At 39.5% G+C, this 6,000-nt stretch overlaps 1 pseudogene across 1 annotated transcript in view; it reads right to left on the bottom strand.

The window, feature by feature from the left end:
* Positions 1-1,716: 1,716 nt before the first annotated feature.
* The window catches only part of LOC147080703 (uncharacterized), a 28,691-nt pseudogene continuing 24,407 nt past the window's right edge, over positions 1,717-6,000 (bottom strand). The window contains exon 6 of the transcript XR_015077130.1: positions 1,717-3,464. The product of XR_015077130.1 is annotated as an uncharacterized LOC147080703 (transcript). The remainder of the gene's footprint in view (positions 3,465-6,000) is intronic.

Genomic DNA, 6,000 nt, shown 5'->3' with positions numbered 1-6,000 from the left:
AGTGGATGTTGTGTATATAGATTCTCAAAAGGCATTTAATAAGGTGCTACATACAAGGCTGACACAATATTAAAGAGAATGTGAAAGCAGGGATAGGAAGTTGGTTCCAGGACAGAAAACAAAGCAGTTGTTGATGGAAGTTCTTGGATTGGAGGGATGTAAACAGTGGTTATCCCCTCGGGATCAGTGTTGGGGACATGGTTCCTAATCCATATAAATGATCTGGATTTAGGTATGGGGGCTTGATAACGGAAATTGCAAACATAAAATACAATGCATGGGCAACTGCGAAGAGGACTATTGGCGACTACAGGACTTAAACAAGTTAGTACATTTTGAAGATAGATGTCAGATGAAATTTACAGTAACTTGCATTTATATAACACCTTTAACGTAGGAAAATGGTCCAAGGCACTTCACAAAAGTATAGTCAGACAAAAATGGACACCAACCCAAAAAAACAAGATCGTAGAAGGGGTGACTAAAAGCTTGGTAAAATCACTGGGTTTTAAGGAGGGTCTTAAAGGAGGAGAGGGAGTTGAAGCGGTTTAGGGAGGTGAAGATATTTAGGGAGGGCATTCAGAGCTTAGGGCCCAAACAGCTGAAGGCACAGCTGCTAATAGTGGGGCGAAGGAACTGGAGAAAGCTTAGAGGCCAGAGTCGTTGGAACACAGTCCTAGGAGGGTTGTAGGGCTGGAGCAGGATATAGAGAGATAGAGAGGGGGGCATCATGATGGGATATGACCAACATTTGATGATGAGAATTTTAAATTGAAGGCATTGGGGGACCAGGACTCAAAGTATGTCAGAGCACATGAGTGATGGGTGAGGGGGACTTGGTGCAGACTAGGATACAGGCAGCAGACCTTTGGATGACCTGAAATTTATTGAGGGTGCTGGATAGGCGGCCAGCCAGGCGAGCATTGGAATAGCTAAGACTGGAGGTGACACTAGCATAAATGAGGGATTCAGCAGCAGATGGACTGAAGCAGGCAATGTTCGAGGTGGAAGTAGGCACTCCTTAATGATGGAGAGGATATGGGGTCTGAAGCCCAACTGGGGGTAAAATAAGGCACAGAGGTTATGAACAGTCTGTTTCTATGTGGGACAGTTGCAGGAGAGGGGATGGATTCAGTGGTAAAGGTACTCAGTTTGTGGTGGGGGCCAAAGAGGACTGGATGTCAACACAGAGCCAGTGGAGGGATCAAGAGGTGGCGTGGTAGAGCTGTGTTTTATCAGTGTGCTTGTGGAATCTAACTTCATATGATGTCGCCAAAGGGTAGCATGCAGATGAGAAAGATGAGATAGATCCCCTTGGGGAACTCGAGTTAATTTAATGAGAAATGTGAAGAAATATATACAAAGTGGTAAAACTTTAAAAAGGAATATAGTGGAGAATCTTAGGGATAAACAAATTGTTCGAAATGGGAAGCCAAGTCAACATAGCTGTAATAAAAAGTGGAAAGGTTTTATAAATAGGATGTAGCATAAAAAGCAGAGTTGATCCTAAATCCATACAAGACATTGAATAAACCATAATTAGAATATTGTGTCCAGTTTTGGCTGCCTTACTTTAGGAAAAACATAAGAGTAACAAGTTTACCCAATTTTCAGTGTCTCCCAGGACAGTTCAAAGTAACATAACTGAAATGGCTCTGGAGGCACTTATAAGCAATTGTAAAGAAGGTATTTGTCAATAAAGAAGCAAACAGAATATTATTCAGTGGTATATATTTTATTACGAATCACTATTTATATACTGCTTTTATATTTTAGCACAATGCAATACAATCACTCATTTAATTAAAAATAATCTTGCGTGACAAATGCCATAATTTTGTATTTAACATCCATATACAGTAAAAAAAAAAATCCAGTAACAATTCAGCAGTTTATAAACATGATACGGGAAACACTGCAACATTAACTAGAGCAGTATTTTGGGTAGACTGGAATAAAACGTTAGCATAATTAAAACTGGAAATGAGAGAAATACATGATAGATTGATCAGCATCTAAGAGAATTTTCAGCATTTACAGTTGTTTTTTTTTATCTCTTACTGATAGGGTAGTCAGACATGGAGTCTTATTATTTACATGGAGTTATTATTTACAATCTATTTTAGGTCACGATTCAAGAAGGGGATATTAAACGCAAAAAAGAATTGAAGGCGAGAATTTTCTTACTTGTCCTCACTGGAAAAAGATGGATTCTATTGCAACAATTTTACAGTCTCAGAAGATATATTACATTTTCTGCCAGTGGTACTCGGGTATTACATTAAGGTTACAGGAATGGAACCCAATGGAAATGGGGTAAATTTAAAATAAAACTAAACGAGTGCCGCTGTGCTGCGCTGCCTTTTATGGCCTTAAGTTTCAGACTGGAGAATCTGGAGCATTTTGTAGTTACCACCAATTATTGCATTAACCAACATGAAGTCTTAATACCCGTGGGTGCTGCAGGAAATATTTTGGATTATGTCTGGAGTTACTTTTGCAGTTAAATTCCAATTTTGGTTGCAAGTCACCGCAATATTAAAAAAGGATTAAAATAAGGGACATAAAAAAAAATTACAATAATGGAAAGTGGATTACAGCACTAATCAGACTTGAGCCATAATTAACCTTAGAGACATCAAGGACATGATCTGATGCACTACGATCTAGGACTTGATTAATTAACACATTCGACACTATGGCCTAGATATTCAATTTTAGCAGAATTGGGGTGCATCCTCAGCATGGTGGGACTTCTGCCCACCAGAAAGATGCGTCCCAGACCTCGGCTAATTTTCCAGTTCCTTTAAATATTTCTGGCAAGCTCCACTAACTCCATTGGGGAGTCTGCCTAGTGTGGGGCAGAGATTGGCTTCAGCAGGCCTCTATTTATCTGGCAATTTTTTGGCTTCTATACAAAAACGGTCATTTTTTTTCCAGAATTTGGCACTTAGATCTATAAGAAATTGAGGCATTTAAATTTTAAATGGCCTCGAAGCTGCCATAGAAACAATATGGCACAAAGAACAACATTGATGTCAGATGATGATTTTGATGCACCCACCCATATATTGTATACCTCCTTCTTGGCAGAAGTCCAAAAAGTGGCAGGGAGCAGCAGAGAACTGGTGAAGCAGCTCTGGGGCAATTTCCCACCCGTGTCTAATGGAGTTGAGTCAGCTTGCTGGCTTACGTCCATCTATATTGACTCTACAAGTTAAATAGTATTACAACAATCTGTCAACAGATGTGTAGAAGTTCCTGGGGTATGGTTCAGACTCATTCTGGCAGTGACCAGCAGTTGGTCTACCTTCTGGTTCAGTATGCCAATTGAAATGTCTTGGGTTTGCTCAACTGCAGATCAATTCTTGTGCTACTAAACTCTTCTCATTTTTTAATCTTCTGTTCCAATGGGCCTGGTTTCTTCCCGGTCTGAGGTTGCAAGAAGAGGAGCAGACATCTGTCTGAAAATGCAGGACAGAAAATACATACTGAATTCTATTTCTAAAGTCAGTCCTGAAATATAACAAAGTATATTATTAAACTTGGTGTACAAATGGAGAACTGAAAATACATTACAAATCTAAAACTGCTTCTTGGATATTTTGAGTTTTATGCACATCAAATTCAGCTTTTGAGGATGTGCTAAAATCCAATTAAACGCCTTAATCCTCTCCTTCATCCTTCTCAAATATTTAACAAGTTTCCTTGTTTTAATGATAAAACTCTACCCACTATTGTACCTGATCAATGGATAGAAAGTTTAGCCTCTTATTGAGAAATAACTTGTATTTATGTAGTGCCTTATGATGTCCAGAGACATACCAAAGTAGTTCACGTCCAATGATTTACTTTAAAAAAAAAGCAATGTGTGGTTATGTGGCTATTTGCACACAGTAAGATCTCGAAAACAGTAAATTTGATAAACGACCTATTAACCTGTTTCGGTGCTGTAGGCCGAGGGAGAAATGCTGGCAAGGGCACTGGGAGAACTCCCTATTCTTCAAATAGTGCCAAGGGATCTTTTATGCCCATTTAAACAGACAGATGGTTTAATGTCCCATCCAAGCAATGGCATCTATAATAATACAAACCCCTTCACCAAAACCTTGGCTGCCCGTGCTTGCAAACATCGAACCACCACACCTACGCCACGAATATGCAGTCTCCAGAGAATACAACTGCTACACCAGTGGAGACATGCTGATCCAGGCCGACTTGAACAACCTACCACCAATCCATCTCAAATCTAGGCAGCCATTTTGGACCATCGCCGAAGCCCTTCAGCAATCTCCCCTCAGCCTTGATGACAGATGGCAAAATGCTTGGAAGAACTGTGACATACGGAATGCATTCCTTGTAGAGGATCACACAGTACAACCTGAAGGATCAAACTTTTCTCGCAAACAGTGGACAACCATCAACCGCCTCAGAACAGGTCATGGTTGATGCTGCCACCTTCTCCATTGATGGAAGATTAAAGCATCCCCATCATGCGACGGTGGAGCTCCTAATCAGACCCTGGAACACATCATTGAGCACTCCCCTCAGAGGAAATTCACAGGCAGCCTACAAGATATCCACGCTGTTACACCGGAAGCTTTGGCCTGCATATCTGACTTAGATATTGACATCTGATTTGCTTTGCTATCATACGAAAGACATAGTAGTAGTTCTACACTGAACTGTCAGCCTAGGTTATTCATCAAGTCCAGGATGGGGCTTGAAATCACAACTCAAGTCATATGTAAAAATACTACTGGCTGAGGCAAAGTGAGACCTGGTTGGTTTGATCATTACCCATAAACCCATAACAACTTAAGTGTTTGGATCACGCTGATGTAAAGTTCCAGGTGTCAAAGCAAAAAGTAGCAGCGTAACTGGGTTACAAGTGGTGTAAAATCTCCAAGAAGCTATCAGTGCTTTGAAATTGCATTGGCCGTGAGAGAATTGCAGTCCACTAAAAAGCCTCATTATGAAAATTCCTAGGGTTTAAAACTTTGTATACAACCTTTTTATATGTTAGAACAAAGCTGATGCTCCAATTCACAAACTCAACATTGAAATTAGCCGCTGGGGGACTGGAGTTCTGTGGATGCACTGTGAACCAATATTGATGCATCACAGTGCTGGTCTGGCTGAAGTTAGTCTGCAGTCTAACAAGAGTCCATGGAGAGCCCAACAAGCTCACTAAACACAAAAAAAATGCTGAAATGTGCCAAACTCAAGACGGTAACAGTTGGTCTTATGAAATGGTTTCTATTAGAACCTCTTTACTGATGATACAAGTAATGCAAGATTTCTGAAAGTAATCCATTGCAGCAAAAGTAAAATAATTAGCAGCACAATTTCAGCATTTTCTTCACAGCATCCAGCAAAAATGACACATTGGATGGAAGTCAGATAACACCATCATAAAAACTTGGATGCCACTAATACCATCCATCAAGACATTTTCTCCATCTCAAAATAGTCTATGAGTTGATTTTTTTTAAACAAATGCTACTATACTATTAATCTAACATTTTGTATACATAGGGGCCTCGCAAGTGCTGGTTTCAGGCATGCGAAGCGCATGTGCTGAAAACCGGCACTTCCGATCTGTCAAGAATCCTCGACAGATCATCCACCTGCCCTGGAGAAGGGCCTCTGTGGGTGGAGAGTTCCGCTTTTTGCAGAACCTCCGCCCGCTGAAAACCTTTAAAAATCTTATGCCTGGTAAAAGCAGACGTACGGTCTGCTTTTACCAGCATAAGAGTTTTAAAAAAGTCCAAAAAAAAAAAAAATTTCAACTCATTTCTAATTTAAAAATACTTTAAAAAGATAAGTTTATTTTTAGCCCCATAAAAAACTAACTTTTTTTCCAAAAATTTAAAAATTTGTTTCAAATACTGAATTTAATGTAATTTTAACTCATTTTAAAAAACGTGATTTAAAAAAAAATGTATTTAATATTTTGATGTCTTTTTTCAGTGATCCCCATTCAAGTCTAACCTGTCA

This window comes from Somniosus microcephalus, unplaced genomic scaffold (assembly GCF_052327205.1).
Source record: "Somniosus microcephalus isolate GS21.2 unplaced genomic scaffold, FLI_Smic_1.0 scaffold1206, whole genome shotgun sequence".
Taxonomy (NCBI): Eukaryota; Metazoa; Chordata; class Chondrichthyes; order Squaliformes; family Somniosidae; genus Somniosus; species Somniosus microcephalus.
This window is presented reverse-complemented; position numbering and strand designations above follow the sequence as displayed.